The sequence below is a fragment of the Canis lupus genome, chromosome 17 (assembly GCF_048164855.1).
Source record: "Canis lupus baileyi chromosome 17, mCanLup2.hap1, whole genome shotgun sequence".
Taxonomy (NCBI): domain Eukaryota; kingdom Metazoa; phylum Chordata; class Mammalia; order Carnivora; family Canidae; genus Canis; species Canis lupus.
The window spans coordinates 59,815,817-59,833,981 of record NC_132854.1 but is presented as its reverse complement, the minus strand read 5'-3'; the positions used below and the strand labels follow the sequence as shown (position 1 = coordinate 59,833,981).

General features: G+C 42.9%; 1 long non-coding RNA gene across 1 annotated transcript in view; it reads right to left on the bottom strand.

Moving 5' to 3' along the window:
• The window catches only part of LOC140608220 (uncharacterized), a 168,094-nt gene extending 151,136 nt beyond the window's left edge, over window positions 1-16,958 (bottom strand). The window contains exons 1-2 of the long non-coding RNA XR_012010247.1: window positions 16,469-16,958; window positions 11,832-11,901 (exon numbers count right to left, since the gene is read on the bottom strand). This is a non-coding gene — a long non-coding RNA (uncharacterized lncRNA). The remainder of the gene's footprint in view (window positions 1-11,831; window positions 11,902-16,468) is intronic.
• Window positions 16,959-18,165: the final 1,207 nt, after the last annotated feature.

The following is an 18,165-nucleotide window of genomic DNA, read 5'->3' as shown; positions in this document are numbered from 1 at the left end:
CTCCATCTCATAGGCAAAACAATTAACAACTAGAGGAATCTTCTCTAAAGAAGTTAAGTCAACTTCTTGGGAAGAATTAGGGCTGTTTGGGAGATAAAAGCCCAGATGAAAACTCTTCTCATTCTGAAATGTGAAGGCCTCTCTTTGTTTAAGGGCTGCCTCCATATCAACTCACTCTAAAGTAAGGCCTACCAGTCCACATGCTCCACCTTCATATGCAAACCTCGGGCAGCCTTCCCTGTTTAGAAGATACCCAGAGGAAAAACCACCTAACACATTTAACAGAACTAATGGAAAAAATAGCAATGCCTAGCTATATCACCATGCCAATTTCAGACAGGAAATACACAGAATATTTACCTCGTATGCAATTTTTATGAGAAAGTTACTTGAGGATTTGCTCCAGGAAGGTGAAAGCAAAATACAAAAACTGGAAATCAAAAAAAAAAAAAAAAAAAAGGCTGGAACTCAACCAAGTAACAGAAAGAAATTATATGGATGACAGTTGTGTTTGGCCTAGCAGCAGGCCCAATTGGAGCAAGGTATCAGTACATTCCATGAAAAATATCTTCAAGAAAAACTGTATAGATTTCAAGCAATGGACAGAATCAAAAAGAGCATGATACTTGGAAAAAGGAGAAAAGTTTCCTATCCCAATAATGAATTAACATTTAGAAACTCCAAGGGAAAAAAATGGTCTTGAAAAAAATCATAGTACAAATATAAAGAAAACTAAAATACCAAACCACCAAATAATTTTGAATCATTAATGAATTATAAGAAAAGAAAACCCATTTATCCTTTTGACCTCTGCAGAGGGAATAATGTCTGTTGAAGGGTCAAGAGTTTATGATGTCAGACAAAGGAAAAATAAATATAACCTTAGACTGTGGAAATACAATCTTAGGAAAGAAAATTTGGGGTTGTGAAATGGCAACATATTATTTCCATGCATAACAATAAAATAGCTTTAAATCTTTATAATCAATCGACTATATAAGATTTAAATATTGCCATAGAACAAAATGTAAATGCTAACAGCCTTAATAATATAAAAATAAAGGTTCAATGGTCAGAAGATGGGAGGTGGGATAATATAAAATAGCTAGAAGGAAGCCTAAGAATATAAATATCCCCATCTACCATAGTGAGGAGTCAAGAGATCATCTCTACAGTTGATTGTACAAGGTTTGAGGTTTATAGGTACATAAAAAACATTGAAAATTTTTAAGTAGTGAGTATCAAATTTGAAAAAGAGGATAAATGGATGCTGTGAAGTGGCTTAAGCTCCCACTTACAGGGAGGAGACAAGAGAAAATGTCTTAAATTGATGAACGAAGGAAAAAAAACCAGATACAACGATCATATAATCAAGAAAACAGAAACTACTCCAGCTGTGTCAGACAAATGGAATATAATACAAAGAGTTAATTACAAGACTACTGGAAAGTTCAAAAGAGAGAAAAGTAAAAGTGGTTTTAAAAATATAGGAGTTGGGCAGCCCAGGTGGCTCAGCGATTTAGTGCCGCCTTCAGCCCACAGCATGATCCTGGAGACCCGGGATCGAGGCCCACGTCGGGCTTCCTGCCTTGAGCCTGCTTCTCCCTCTGCCTGTGTCTCTGCCTCTGTGTGTGTGTGTGTGTGTGTGTGTGTGTGTGTGTGTGTGTGTGTGTGTTTTCATGAATAAATAAATAAAATATTTAAAAAAAAATAAATAAAAATATAGGAGTTGACCAATAGTATTTGATAGAGGAAGGAACATAAATGTTGAAGTCAGAGGAGGAGCACTGAGGCAAAATCATGAGTTCAGTTTGGGATATAATTAAATAATCACAGGGGTCATGAATAATAATCAATTAAGTGATTTAAAAAAAGTGACCAGTGCTTCCCCATGCCCTCAACCCTCCAACATGTACACATTACCTGGTTTCTGACCTTCTTTTTTTTCTAGTTTTGTTAAGATATAATTGATATACACCTCTGGACATGTTTAAGGGGTATTATATAATTTAATATACATATTATGAAATGATTACAATACTTTCAGTTAATATTTTTTTCCTCATATAGTTACAAGAAGAAAAGAAGTTTTTCTTGTGATGAGAATTTTTAAGATCTACTGTTAGCAACTTTCAAATATGCCACATATCAGTGTTAACCTTAGTCATTATGTTGTGCATTTCCTCTCCAGTGCTTATTTATCTTATAACTGGAAGTACATACCTTTTAGTTATCTTCCTCCAATTCCCCCTCTCCCCATCTCCTTTCTCTATAAACCATAACTCTGATCTCTTTTTCTGTAAGTTTATTTGTTTTATATTCCACTTATTCCATTAAATTCTCATCTGACTAATTCCATTTATCATCATGCCCTCAAGGTCTGTCCATGTTGTCACAAATGGCAGGATTTCCTTTTTTTTTTTTTGTATGATTGAACAGTGTTCCATTATATATACATATATATCATATTTTCTTTATCCACTCATCTGTTGATGCATACTTAGGCATCCATGTCTTTGCTATTCTAAATAGTGCTGCAATGAGTCAGATATCTTCTTGAGATAGTGATTTTGTTTCCTTCAGATAAATACCCAGAAGTAGAATTACTGGATCATATGGTAGTTCTTTTTTTTAAGTTTTTGAGGAACTTCCATAGTGGCTACACCAAATTACACTCCCACCAACAGTGTACAAGGTTCCATTTTCTTCACATCTTTGCCAGCATTTTTTGCCTCTTATCATTTTTTTTAAGATTTCATCTATTTATTTGAGACAGAGAGAGAGCATAGAGAAAGAGTGAGAGGGAGAAGCAGACTCCTCGCTGAGCAGGGAGCCCAATGTGGGGCTCGATACCAGGACCCTGAGGTCATGACCTGAGCTGAAGGCAGATGCTTTACCAGCTGAGCCACCCGAGTGCACTGCCTCTTATCTTTTTGATGATGCCCATTCTAACAGATGTGACGTGATATCTCACTGTGCTTTCGATGTGCACTTCCCTAACAATTAGTGATATCGAGCACTTTTTCATTTACCTGTTGGCCATTTGGATATCTTCTTTGTAAAAAATGTCTATTCTGACTATCTTCTCAAAAAGAACCTCAAGAAAGGAAAAGAATGGGGTTCTAAAATAGAGGAATTAGAGGTTCACTTAAAACTAGGAAAAATCCATGCACATGGAGATTGCTCCCATCGGGCTCCAGTGCTCTAGTATCCTGTTTGGCTCCTGGGCATGTGCAGCTGTCATTGATAATGTCTGTGTTTCTGTAGTTTGCAGTCTTATTTACCTTTCCTTGATTTTGCCCAGTCTTCTTCAGTAAATTGGAAGGGTAGGTTCTGTAGCTTCTGCTTCCTCTAAAACTACAAATGACTCCTGGTAAAGTGTCCCACACATTATGTGGCACATAAACAAGACTAATCGACTTGATGAGAGAGTGAAGTAGAACTTGGAAATGCCCTGGAGTAGAAACCAGTGACCTCAACCACCGAGTTCGGGCCTGATGCCTTCGGGAAGCATGTATGTTTTCATTAAGAACTACCACCATCGTTCTGTGAACATCTATTAAATACATTTCATGATTGACTAAAACAGTGGACAATGCTTAAATCACAGCTAACATTTTAAACCTTACCAAAAACTTTAAATTTACCGAGTAAATAACTTAGGTCTCAATTCAGACGTCACCTCCTCTGAACAGAGAGACCTGTCAGACCATCAAACTAAAGCCACCTCCAATAACTCTACCACATGACCCTATTTAACCTTCTGCCTTTACCGAGATTATCTCACCTATTTGTGTGTTTACTAGTTTATTTATTCATTCATCAGCTTATTGTCTGTCTCCATCACGAGAATGTAGTCTGTATGAAATCAGGGATGCTGTCATAATCTTTGCTCTATCTCCCACCTCTAGAACAGAGTTAGCGTCTATTAGGTACTGAATGAATCTATGCTGAATCTCAAATATATCCTGCATCTCTCCTCGTCCAATTATAGATTTGTCCTGGTTGGAATTTTTTAGAATTAGAGAACACATAGACATTAATATGAACTAAAATCAGGACTGGAGACCACTGAGACCTCAGCATAGTAAAATAAATAGTTCCATCCGATAAATGCTTGGGTGAAACAATTTTCTTAAAGACCACTCATTAATAGCTTTAAAAGATAATTTATTGTATATATGCAGCTAGAAAATAAGTGTAAAGTGGACTCTTCTAGCAATTGCTGGCATATAGAGAGATTCCCCAGCTACAGGGCATAGGCACAGCATACAGCAGAATGCTTAACTCTTTCTCAGGACGTATTACATCATTTGTGTTGCCCAGTGCAAATCACAAATGCAGTGTAACCCATCCAAAAAGAATTAGTAATTTAAAGATGGCAACAACAGAGAATTCAAACAAATGCAGGGCTCTTCTGAATGCAACATCCCTGAGCAACTGCACAGGTCACATGCCCTGCTCTTTCTTCATCCACAACAGTAAAACGAGTCAAGGAGGGTAGCACTGACACTAGTCAGAAAGACAGCTCTCAGAGGCTATGTAACCAGAAGACCAAGAGTCCCCTGGTTTATCACTCTCATGCACGCATGAGTGTGTGTATGTGTATACATTGCACTCACGTAAGCAAATACCTCCATTCCATTACCTTGCAGCAGGCAATGGTCACCAAAGAATGACCGTCCCGATAGGAAGGAGCAAGCTCAGAGAACAGGGTGTGTCCCAGCTGGTGAGTGATAAAGGAGAAGAAGCTGGGAGAAACCAGGAAGACCAAACCAACCCCCAGTAGCAAGAGGTGTCACGGGAGAAGGGAAAGTTCCCCCAAACTGCAATAAGGTAATTTTGGTCCACTTTTTAGTTTACCCTAAAGCCAAGTTTACTCTAAGATCACAAGAAAGAACCAGATAGCTGAGCTTTTTGAGGGCCTACATATACCAATTTTAAGGTCTCTTCTGACCAAGCAGCTTTAACCTTGTAGAACCTATACTGGGGGCAGAGACGGGTCCTAGGACCCCCTCAGGAGTCTTGGTTGCTCCTATGGGGGAAATTCACATTTAAATTTGTTTTGGACTTTCAGGTAGTACAAATTAAAAACATCTCAACTTAGTGAGTCCTCCAATATTTTAGGGTCAGACAGGAATTTGAATATTTGTGAGCATATATTGAATACTAGTTAGTTGGGAAGGACAGATTTATAGCTAGTTATAAACAAGAATAGCCAGAGTGCTAATTAATCAGTTGTTATCAACCTGGAAGAAAATCTCCAACAGAGTAGCACAGAGCTCTATCCTTAAATTTGTTATAATTAATATTTTCAGTTAATAATTTATATGGAAATTAGGAAGTACACTTTTCAGATCTACCAATGACCTGACAATGAACAGGATAACTAATATGTTAAAATACAGAACTAAAAAATAAAATAAAATAAATAAAATACAGAACTAAAATTCAAATATATCAAGGCACCTGGGTGGCTCAGTGGTTGAGAGTCTCCCTTCGGCTCAGAGCGTGACCCCGGGGTCCCGGGATCGAGTCCCGTGTCGGGGTCCCTGCAGGGAGCCTGATTCTCCCTCTTCCTGTGTCTCTGCCTCTCTCTCTGTGTCTCTCATGAATAAATAAATAATTTTTTTAAAAAAGAGATTGAGGGAGGTGGGTAACCTTAGGCTTCATTAATAAATAAATTCACAAAAGCTGGACTCACAGGATATAATAATCCCACTTTGTATTCAGTGATCATACCCCCAAGCAGTTTGTAATGCTGATTGGTCCAATAATATGATTTTAAAGATGGAAAAACAACACTTGGAGAGGTTAAAAAGACAAACAAGAACAACAAAATAAAACAAAACCTGGCCACCACTACAAGACTTGCAGTGCAAAGTCAGCTAGGACCCAGTTATACCTAGATCATTAATAACACCCACTGTCTTATGGCTCCTCCAAGCCGTATTGGCATTGCCTTATCTAGGAGTAGAATGTGCTCAGGAACATAATTTGTCTTCACAAATTTTCTCCAGCAGTTTGGCCAATATATATAAAAATGGCTCCGGAGAATTCAAAGAGGATTTTTAGGATATAATAATTTCTATAATACTCATATATTCAGTTTGAAAAGCATTTATGGAGCTCATACCATGTGCCTGGCACCAAGTTGGGTGCAGGAACTACTTAACAAGACAGTCCTTGCCCTCTAATCACCCACAGTCCAAAGGAGGAGACAACAGTCAATAAAATTGAATTCTTATTACCCATCATAATATGAAACAGTTATAACTACAAAGTACATGGTATAATATGATTGTTTGTGTGTCCCCCCCAAAACTCCACCCCCATGTTGAAAATCTAATATCAAAGGTAATGGTATTAGGAGGTGGGCCCTTTGGGAGGTGAATAGGTCATGGGGTATCCTCATGACTGGAATTCGGGCCCTAATAGAAAGAGACCTCAGAGAGCATGCTCACCCCTTCCATATATGAAGATATAATGTCTGTGACCTGGGCACCCTGATCTTGGGCTTCTGACTCCAGAACTATGATAAATATATTTCCATTGTTTATAAACCACCTAATCTGGGCTATTTTTGTTACAGCAGCTCAAATCAACTACGACAGTATAGAAGTCATAAAATGGAGGAAGCTGTCAGAGACATCAAGGAAGGCTTCAGAGAGGAAAGTATAGTCTACTTAAATTTACTTCATACCCTGGATGCTTCTTTTATTTTGTTAACAAACGGATTAGCACTTAACTTTTGGGAAGAGAGCATGAAAAGGAATCTGAGGTGTAATCCCAGTGCAGTCCATGTACTAAATGAAATGTGATGCAAACTAAATGTGATACTAAATGCGATACAGAAGATTGGGAAAATATTTTAAAAATAAGTCTCACACAATAAACACATGAAGGAAAGACTAAACTTCACATCCACCCTGCAAAATCCTTCAAATACAAAGGCTTCGTAAATACACTGACAACATGGTGCATGCCAGGGAAAGACTTAAATGTGAGAAAAGTAGTCCCCTCTTCTTTCATTTTTGCTTTTTCTCCTTTTAAAAACCAAATGGGGCACCTAGGTGGTGCAGTCAGTGAAGGATCTGACTCTTGGTTTCAGCTCAGGTCTGATCTCAAGGTCCTGGGATTGAGCCTTGAGTCAGGGTCAGTGCTCAGTATGGAGTCTCCTTGAGTTTCTCTCTCCCTCTCCCTCTGCCCCTTTCCCCCACTTGCACTCTATCTGTCTCAAATAAATAAATAAATCTAATAAAAATGTAAGAAGGGAAGGAAGGAAGGAAGGAAGGAAGGAAGGAAGGAAGGAAGGAAGGAAGGAAGGAAGGAAAGAAAGAAAAGAAAAGAAAAGAAAAGAAAAGAAAAGAAAGAGAAGAGAAGAAAAGAAAAAAAGAAAAAAGAAAAAAAGAAAAGAAAAAAGAAGAGAAGAAAAAAGAAAGAAAAGAGGAAACCAAATGGGTATGGACTCCAGGCACTATCTCCACCAGAATAAATTCCCACCAAATTAGTAGGCTTTGGTCTGTTATTGTTTTATTCTTTTTGAGCTACTGAAAGCAATGTTTTTTATCTTTTCTTTTTTTAAAAGATCGATTATTTATTTGTTCGTTCATTCATTCATTCATTCATTCATGAAAGAAACCCAGAGACAGGCAGAGGGAGAAGCAGGCTCCCAGCGGGGAGCCCAATGCAGGACTCGATCCCGGGACCCACACCCTGGGCCGAAGGCGGACGCTCAACCACTGAGCCACCCAGGCGTCCCGATGTTTTTTATCTTTTAAATAGACTGTATCTTGCTAAAATTCCCTGGGTGCTCTGAAAGCGACCCCAGCCGTATTTCAGTAGGAAAGCCGTGGGAGGCGCACTGTTCGGCCCGCGTTCCCTTTCCCGCGTATGAGGAGCTGTGAAGTACCCGTTTTCCTTGCTTGGAAATGTCACTGGGAAGTTCTAGTGGGAGGGCGCAGTTCACTGCTGGTTAGGAAGAGGCCCTCGTCCCCTCGTCCTCTCGTGGAGGCCCTGAGGTGTAGACGCTAACAAGGTGGCCGGCAGGTGTAGCCCGCTTCAGCCTATGGTGCCTCTCGCTGGCCACGACGCACATCATCTCTCCGAGGGTCTCTCCCTCACTTCTTTACCTAGTGGAATCCCACTCACCCTTCCCCTTCTGCTGTGAGATTTGCCTCAAACTCCACTTTAAAATTAAGTTCCCACCACAGCGTTCAACCATCAAAGCCCCTATTCCATTCACCCTCACATTACAGTCAGGCGCTGACACATCTGCCTCCCTCGCTTCTTGGAAGTAAGAACCGATCTAATTTATCTGTGGTTTTTCTCTGTTGGCATGGAACAGAGGTCTTTACAGTTAGTAAATCCTTGGTAGGCTGCGTTCTATTAACCTCCATCTTTGGACAAAAGAGACAGTCTGGGCACCCGGGTGGCTCCGCGGTTGAGCGTCTGCCTTGGGCTCAGGGCGTGACCCCAGGTCCTGAGATCGAGTCCCACATCGGGCTCCCCGCAGGGAGCCTGCTTCTCCCTCGGCCTGGGTCTCTGCCTCTCTCTGTGTGTCTCTCATGAATAAATAAATAAAATACTTTTTAAAAGAGTCTGATAAATTCATTTTCAACAACAATTAAGCAGATTGCCTAACTTCCCACTAAATTTGGCCCTTTTTTTTTATTGGTCTTCAATTTGCCAACATACAGAGTAACACCCAGTGCTCATCCTGTCAAGTGCCCCCCTCAGTGCCCGTCACCCATTCACCCCCACCTCCCGCCCTCCTCCCCTTCCACCACCCTTAGTTCGTTTCCCAGAGTTAGGAGTCTTTGTGTTCTGTCTCCCTTTCTGATATTTCCCACACATTTCTTCTCCCTTCCCTAATATTCCCTTTCACTATTATTTATATTCCCCAAATGAATGAGAACATACAATGTTTGTCCTTCTCCGATTGACTCACTTCACTCAGCATAATCCCCTCCAGTTCCATCCACGTCGAAGCAAATGGTGGGTATTTGTCGTTTCTAATGGCTGAGGAATATTCCATTGTATACATAGACCACATCTTCTTTATCCATTCATCTTTCGATGGACACCGAGGCTCCTTCCACAGTTTGGCTATTGTGGCCATTGCTGCTATAAATATCGGGGTGCAGGTGTCCCGGCGTTTCACTGCATCTGAATCTTTGGGGTAAATCCCCAGCAGTGCAATTGCTAGGTCGTAGGGCAGGTCTATTTTTAACCCTTTGAGGAACCTCCACACAGTTTTCCAGAGTGGCTGCACCAGGTCACATTCCCACCAGCAGTGCAGGGGGGTTCCCTTTTCTCCGCATCCTCTCCAACATTTGTGGTTTCCTGCCTTGTTAGTTTTCTCCATTCTCACTGGTGTGAGGTGGGATCTCATTGTGGTTTTGATTTGTATTTCCCTGATGGCAAGTGATGCAGAGCATTTTCTCATGTGCTTGTTGGCCATGTCTAGGTCTTCCTCTGTGAGATTTCTGTTCATGTCTTTTGCCCATTTCATGATTGGATTGTTTGTTTCTTTGGTGTTGAGTTGAATAAGTTCTTTATAGATCTTGGAAACTAGCCCTTTATCTGATACGTCATTTGCAAATATCTTCTCCCATTCTGTAGGTTGTCTTTTAGTTTTGTTGACTGTATCCTTTGCTGTGCAAAAGCTTCTTACCTTGATGAAGTCCCAATAGTTCATTTTTGCTTTTGTTTCTCTTGCCTTCGTGGATGTATCTTGCAAGAAGTTGCTGTGGCCAAGGTCAAAAAGGGTGTTGCCTGTGTTCTCCTCTAGGATTTTGATGGAATCTTGTCTCACATTTAGATCTTTCATCCATTTTGAGTTTATCTTTGTGTCTGGTGCAAGAGAGTGGTCTAGTTTCATTCTTCTGCATGTGGATGTCCAGTTTTCCCAGCACCATCTATTGAAGGGACTGTCTTTCTTCCAATGGATAGTCTTTCCTCTTTTATCGAATATTAGTTGACCATAAAGTTGAGGGTCCACTTCTGGGTTCTCTATTCTGTTCCATTGATCTGTGTGTCTGTTTTTGTGCCAGTACCACCCTGTCTTGATGACCACAGCTTTGTAGTACAACCTGAAATCTGGCATTGTGATGCCCCCAGATATGGTTTTCTTTTTTAAAATTCCCCTGGCTATTCAGGGTCTTTTCTGATTCCACACAAATCTTAAAATAATTTGTTCCTTAAACTTGCAGTATCGTGCAATCGGTTCTTGTATATGTGTTATCAGTCTAGCAAGATCGATCACTAGGTCACTAAGAGGGTAGCCACACATTAGTGCAGGCCGTCCCACTTCTGTGATTCTTCATGTCTACAACTTCTAGTGCTACCCACAGAGCAATGACTCCCAAATTTCCCACCTCTGGCCCTCTCCTAGCTCCTAAGTTCCAAAACTGCACTTTTAGTTATCCCCTCACATTCTCATCTGAATGTCTCACAGACAACGTAAATACAACATGACAACCATTTTCTCCAAAAAGTCATACCAGCTTCTTGGAGCCAGCAGGTGATCACCACTATAGGTGATGTGAAGCATTCCGAAAGCCTCTCCACTTAGCCTAACTTTTCCATGATAAGAATTATTCCTTTGGATTATGGTATAAGATCTTCAACGATCTCTATTGAATGCAACAGAGTAGATAAATTAGTGTTAGTAGATTCGTTTTGTCTCCCTTTATTGGCAATGTAAGGAAAGAAAAGGTCTCCTGACTTTACACCACTTCCTAATGAGAGAAGGTTGCTGGCAAGTTCTAGGAGAGAAAACAACATCTGTTTGGTCCCATACCTTGTCTAAACCCACAGAGGGCAAGGGCCCATTTTATCTCCCTGCTAAGTTTAAGCTAGGAAAGGGTCAGCAACTTCTCCGAGAAGCGTAGAACACAGAGCAAACTACTAGATACAAATGCAAACGTGTGTGCGTGTGCCTCCAAACACACACACATAGAGGCAAATACAGGTAAAATCTTACGCAGATGAACATTAAGACCAATCCCATTGGGATCCCTGGGTGGCGCAGCGGTTTGGCGCCTGCCTTTGGCCCAGGGCGTGATCCTGGAGCCCCGGGATTGAATCCCACATCGGGCTCTCGGTGCATGGAGCCTGCTTCTCCCTCTGCCTGTGTCTCTGCCTCTCTCTCTCTCTCTCTCTCTCTCTCTCTGACTATCATAAAATAAATAAAAATTTAAAAAAAAATTTGAAAACAGATTAGACTTTAAAAAAGAAAAAAAAAAAAAAAGACCAATCCCATTCAGTGGAGCCCACATTTTAACCAGGCAAGACAGTGATAAACAGGAGGTAGGGATGTTCCACAGGGAGGAAGAACAAAGGTGAGCCACTCTCAGCAATGGCCATCGAAAGCCCCAGGAGAACGTACGGAGACAGTTACCATCAGCCACCCCATCTTATGCTTAACACACACACACACACACCCCAACTCTATGGGACAAGTGAGTACATTAGCACCAGCAGCTGGTACCATCTCCTCCTCATCCTGACTCCTGTCACCACCTCAGGCCTGAAGTCATCACGTAGCCCAACATCTAGTCTCAGGGCAGAAGAGAACAGCATCAGACTGTGACCCTTCTTGGGCATCCATGTCTTACCCTAATCCAAGCTGTCCTGGATAAAAACAAACCACCTCAAATCGCTTTTGGAAATAGCCTATATATAGATGAAAGTCATACAAAGATTAAAATATATGAAAAAAATAAATAAATAAAATAAAATATATGTATGTTCCCTCCACCGGGCCAAGCCGTCATTCTTCTGAGTGTCCCGTTCCATCAAGGCAATTGCACCTTTACTGTCCTTACCTGTGCTTTGCTTCCATCCTTTGCTTCCATCCTTAGGCATCTTGGTCAACAGTTCTTCTCTACTCTCCCACTGAAACAAAGTAAAACAACATTTTAACCCTCTCTCCCAACCCTCCCCCAGGAAAATCATGCTTTTTAAGAGCCAAATATAATTAAAAAAAAAAAAAAGCAGCACTTTGTTTTACACGTCTGCACTGACAGCTTACAATGTTTTACAATTCATTGAGAGAACCACTAGGCTCACTGGGCTGCCTTCGGCATTGTTTTGAATTTTTGCTCTTCAAAAAAACTCCCATGTAAATTGTTTTAGCAGTCCTAACCACTTTGATAGCTCGGGCTAACTGGGAAGACATCTGGAAGCTTTGGCCTGATGAAAACTGCCCGCACGCTTGCTTCTTATGTTGTTCTTTCCCTAAGCTCTCAGATTAGTAGATGCATGACCTGAGAAGGCCACTTTGCAATTTAGGTGCGGTCTCCTCATTGGTGTCACCATTGATACTCTAGGAGTTGGCCCTGGAGGCTTAGGGAAGCCAGGTGTCTGACCAAGACCCAGTGAGTGGCTGACTGAGTGTCCTCAGGCCTACTTCCAGATGCAGCCTCCCAACAGAGCCTCAGAAAGGTCCCGGAGGGCAGACGAAGGTGTCCTGGGCCTTTGCTGACAAAGTCCTTCCTAACTTAAATGGGAAGAACGCCCTTCCACAAGGTGACACGTTTGGTCTTCAAGAACTCAGAAGCCACTTTTTCTTTCCTCATTGTCTTACCCAACTTGAGAGTGAATAAAACATGTAGAAGTAGGACTCAAAAAGTCATTGAGGAAAAAAGCAAATTTCTATAAATAGCATCACATTTACCCTTGATTTTCGTTAATACTCCCATAAAAGAAACATCTTGTGCATAAGACATATAAAGAATGTGACAAGCCATTTGAAATCATGTATTTGTGACAAAGCATTAATGACTATCAAAAAAAAAAAAAGGGAATGCCATTGAAATGACCTCCTCAAATTTCAAGCATGGAAGTCTTCTGAAGTAAAGTCAGCAGAAAGGGAGATAAATGGTGGCTATTACACTTTTAAGGTCAGCCCACCTCATGCTAACGCAAACAGTCCATTTCTAAGCTGTGAACATGGTCATCTGCACTGCATCCTTATTAGCTCAAGTGAAGGCCCATACAGCTCTCCAGATGTTTATTCTGGAGCTTTTGTAAATTTTTCATGGAGAAATTTGTTCCACTGGACACACTAATTAAAAAAGTTACTTGAAAAAAATAAAAAATACATAAAAAATAAAATAAAAAAATAAAAAAATTACTTGCCATGTCTTAACTGTGACTAAGAATGAGAAGGGTAAAGCTTTTCCCAGAATGAGATTTTTTTTTAATACAAGATCTATCAGCCTGTCCTTATTTTGTAATATCTTTCAGCAGTTGGAAAATTTTTTTTCCACCTTTAAACCATTAGGTGGAAGACACTAAGTGTGAAAGTATTTTTCACCTGCAACTACCCGTGCTTAGCATCTCCTTTCGCAGCTGTTGCTCATGACCAAATCTCACACCCCAGTTGCTGCCCCTCCCCATCGATAAATAAATGAAAAATTTTTTAATTTAAAAAGGAGGGGCCTTATTAAATAATAATAATTAATATTCATTATTAATTTTAAATATAATTTTTATAATATTATATATTATATTATTTAAATATTATAATTTTATGATAAAATATATAATTTAAATATTAATATTAATATTTAAATTAAATAAATTTAAATTATTAAATTTAATAAGGAGTCACCTGGGTGACTCAGTCAGTTAAGCATCTGCCTTTGGCTCAGGTTATGATCTCAGGGTCCTGGGATCGAGTTCTGTATTGGGCTCCCCGTTCAACAGGGAGTCTGCTTCTCCCTCTGCCCTCTGCCCACTCCCACCCCGGCCCCACTCATGCTTTCCCTCTCCCTCTCCAATAAATAAATACAATTAAAAAGGAAAGATTGGGGATCCCTGGGTGGCGCAGCGGTTTAGCGCCTGCCTTTGGCCCAGGGCGTGATCCTGGAGACCCGGGATCGAATCCCACGTCAGGCTCCCGGTGCATGGAGCCTGCTTCTCCCTCTGCCTATGTCTCTGCCTCTCTCTCTCTCTGTGTGACTATCATAAATAAATGAAAAAAAAAAAATTTAAAAAAAAAAAAAGGAAAGATTGCAAAAAGAACTGTTAGGAGGCTTTCGCTGCTCCTTTCAACCCCGTTACAGCTGAGAGGTCAACCTAGACTCCCGAGCCCTGAGCGGATAGGAAAATAAAAGTGAAGAAAGGCAGGTGTTTTATGTCCTGTCATTCTGAGTGTTTAAAACCCGAGAGGACGACCTGGGGAGTCGGGTAGTCAGCCTCCCGTCGGGGCGGCCAGCCGGAGGCACCGTCAGGAGAGGCCGGGAGCGGCCAGGCGGGAGCACTGCTGCCGGGCCCAGAGCTCCCCGAAGGCCAGAGGCGCCGGGGCGGACAGCTTCGCAGATGCCAGGCTGCCAACGCTTGGGGAAGCAGCCAAACGACTGCACCAGTCTCCACGTGGGCAGAATGACCCTTTCCTTTCGAGAAAGCCCTCCCCTCCCTACTTCTCTGCCCCCCACCAGGGGTAAACTGAGCAAGCTTCCCGAGCACTAGCGCTGGAGGAAGGGGGGAGTCCTATCATCCTGATGATGCGCTATCAGGCCTAGGTACAGTTTTTGGAGAAGATCTCCTTACACCTTTCCTCTAGGGGGAATCCTTATCTAGACTTTTCCAGAATTCATTTTTTTTTTGTTTTGTTTTGTTTTTTTTAATTTTTTATTTATTTATGATAGTCACAGAGAGAGAGAGAGAGCGCGCGGCAGAGACACAGGCAGAGGGAGGAACAGGCTCCACGCACCGGGAGCCCGATGTGGGATTCGATCCCGGGTCTCCAGGATCGCGCCCTGGGCCAAAGGCAGGCGCCAAACCGCTGCGCCACCCAGGGATCCCTCCAGAATTCATTTTGATTAAAATATGATTGACGCAAGATCAATCGATGGCAGGCCGCACCGCTTTCTATCACCGCAAAGTGAATGGTGAAAAAAAAAAAAAAAAATTCTGGCCATGTTGTAAATCCATTAGAATAAATGAATGGTTCCACTGACATACTCAAAATAAATATGTGCCTGTCATAAATGTAATTAAATAATTCAGTGGAAAAATTAAATGTTGAAACAATTACCCACATGGTTTGAAGCATTATGAAAATATTATGGAAAAGAAAAAATGGGAGTTGTTATTAATAGAACATGGAGATTTTCATGTCTTTGGGGTTTTTTTCTCCCCTCATTCCCTCAAAGTGAAAGGAAAAAAGAAAATAATATTTACAAAGTGCCTTTTATGCACCACTAAGTACTTTCATATCCATCATCTCGTTTGATTATCAGAATAAGCTTTCCGTTTCATTCGACAGAGAAGGTAAAGAGAAGTGAAGCCTAGGGGGGTCGGATGCCAGGCCCGTGACCAGGCGGGCGGCCGCTGGCTGAGCTGGCATGCCACGCACGCTCCGTGGGACTCCGTCCCTGCCACGCGGCCTGTCACCCCGGCCCCGGCCTTCCCGCCTCTGCAGGAGGCAACCCTCTCCTGTCCCGCGCTGCCTTGTCTTGTCTCCTCTCCTCTCCCCAGCAGCCAGGGGTCCCTGATTCCTTTCCTGGCCCAATGACCATGTCCTTGACTTCTATTTAATGTCTAACCTCCAAGGGTAAAGGATCAGTAATGTAAAAAATAATAATAATTAAAAGAGAACAAGAGGCAAATAATGCCATTGGGGGCTCTCGCTCTCTGTCTCTCTCTCTCTCTCTGCCTACAGAAATCTGCCTATTAATATAAGTCCCTGGTGGGGAGAAGGTACTGGGAGGGCAGCCAACAGTAAGTGGGAGTGGGTGTGGGAAAATGCAAAAGAAAGAAGGAAAGCTGCTAAAAAAGACTGGCCATATGTAGCAAATTATAAATTCTCTGGCTGCAAACACAATTTCTGCAAGTCCGGGGCCTCTTAAGGGAGCACACCTCAGACACTCTGCAAGAACCACCGGGCAGGACGTGGGGGCTGCCCGGAGACCAAACCATCCAAGATGTGACTCTTCCCCAGAGTCTGGGCGGCTGTGAGCAACAGGTGGGGGGACTTAACCCACCTGGTGTTAACCCAGATAATGATACCGCGCCACGGCTACCTCCCGACCCCCGCTCAGCTCCAGCCTCTGAAATCATTGACACCCTGGCACCATCCAAACCTTGGAGGTCTCTGAAAGTGTCCAAACAGATTTTATTAGCTCTGATTTCGGTCATCAAAGAACACAGATGGGGAGTAGAGGCAACTCCTGTGTTCTGATTAACAAGGGCCGCTCTGCAGCAGCGTGCACCGAGAACACTCTTCTGCAAAGTGGAAGCCAAGCAACTACTTGGTGTGGCTTGAAAGTCCCCTACCCACAACGTGCCTCTCTCTTACCCTGAAACTGCCTGAAATGCCCATATCACCTAACGAAACGCCCTAAGATCACTGTTAGGGTGCAACCATGATCCTAGAAAATTCAACAAGAAGCTAATGCCGGCTACCAACACAGCAGGTCAAGGACGTTTACTGGAATGGTTTAAGGTTACTCACCAGGGAAGAGGCACGGTGACCCCTGGATGCAGAGCAGAAGACACCAGGGCCACCTGAGGACAAAGCCAGCCTGGTGCGGCCTACCGTCTTCCTGCGAGCCTGGCTCCCGAGAGGAGAGAAAACACCGTAAAGGCCAGTCCCACAGTGGGCGGCGCTTCGATGAGACTCTTCACAACCAACGTTACAGGCCCGCCTCTTGGCAGCACGTGACGTGGTTTTATCCAGTGAGTTCCAGCTACGAGCTTCCTCCCTTCCTGTCCTCTTCCAGGTTCGCCCGTGAGTTTAAATGGCGGCGAAGGAAGGTGTAGAGACGGTTCCACCAGCCCCGGCCTATGGTGGGGGGGGCTTGGTTCCACCTTCCAAGCGGCCCCCCGCACAGCAAGGAGCGCCCTGTCAGAAGCCACAGCACTCAGGCTCCAGAAGCTAAACAAGACTTCTTTCCAGTCTGCAGACCCAGGACACGTTTCCAATACAGAACAGGATTTGTTTTGACTTTCAGACAACTTTTCAGTTGTATTGGGTCAAGTGGCCCTTTACCATGTCTGGGTGTCTGCACGCTCTCACCACTTTTTGCACATATATGAAGATACTCCCAGGCCTTCACTTTCCTCGGATGCTAGGATACCCATATGTTCCAGAGACTCAGGCTCCAACACAGAGACCAATTCTACGTGGTTTCCAACCTCTTTATCTTTTTCTTCTGCATTTTAGGGTATCATGACGTTATAAGCTATTTGAGATTCTTTTTTGAGGTCAGGCAGCGTAAAACTCATGAGATAAATACTAACTGGGAAGATTTCTTCACATGCAAATGCTCTACACGGTGTGGCACAGTGGAAGGCCCGCCGGGATGGGAGGTGGAGACCAGGTCCTGGGGGTGACCTGCCACTACCAGCAGAGCTCCGAGCCCCACAGGGCCTCTGTCCTGCCTGTGTAGTGAGGCGCGTGGAGTGGGGAGCTCTCTGAGGACCACGCCAGATGCCTGAATCTATATTTGGAAAGGCTTATTAAAGAGCCTTTTGTCATCTGTCTACTTCCTCTCTTCGGAAATCTTTCTCATCTACAGTATGTGTCTAAAATGAGTAGCCGAGACGAGAGGTGATGACACATCTCACGTCAGGAAATACTATGAAAACAGAGCCGAGCAGACATCGGGAGCACCATGAGATGTGGAGCCTCTTTCTGGCTTCGAATTCTTCACTCCACATACAGTTCTAATTGACCACACAAAAAGGTACTGTCTCTTTGAACCTTGCAATTATCTCTTTTTCTCCCCCTCTTTGTAATCATCAGCTCAAGTACAAGTTGATTGTGGTCATGCTGCCGCACGTCAGTGTGGTCGATGGGCCTGTCGGTGAATGAGCTTGGGTAGCTTTGCCCCCACAGAAGGAAATGCTGAAAATACTGAACAGCCAGGACAGGGGCCCATCCAATCAGAACAGGCACCCAATCAACAGCACAGACATGGGCTGGCCTGCCACACAGCTGTGTCCCAGCTGACTGTCAGCCCTGCCTGCTCCCACCCGGACTCCTGTTCTGGCTCCTCGCAGAGGAAGGAGGACACAGAGATTGGGTTGCTGGTGCTGGGCCTGCGACTCTGGCCCTGGCGACCCCAGCACTTCCTAGTGACAGGATTTACTTGCAAAGTGCTGTAATATGCAAGACAGGTGCTTGAGGGAATCCCTGGGTGGCTCAGG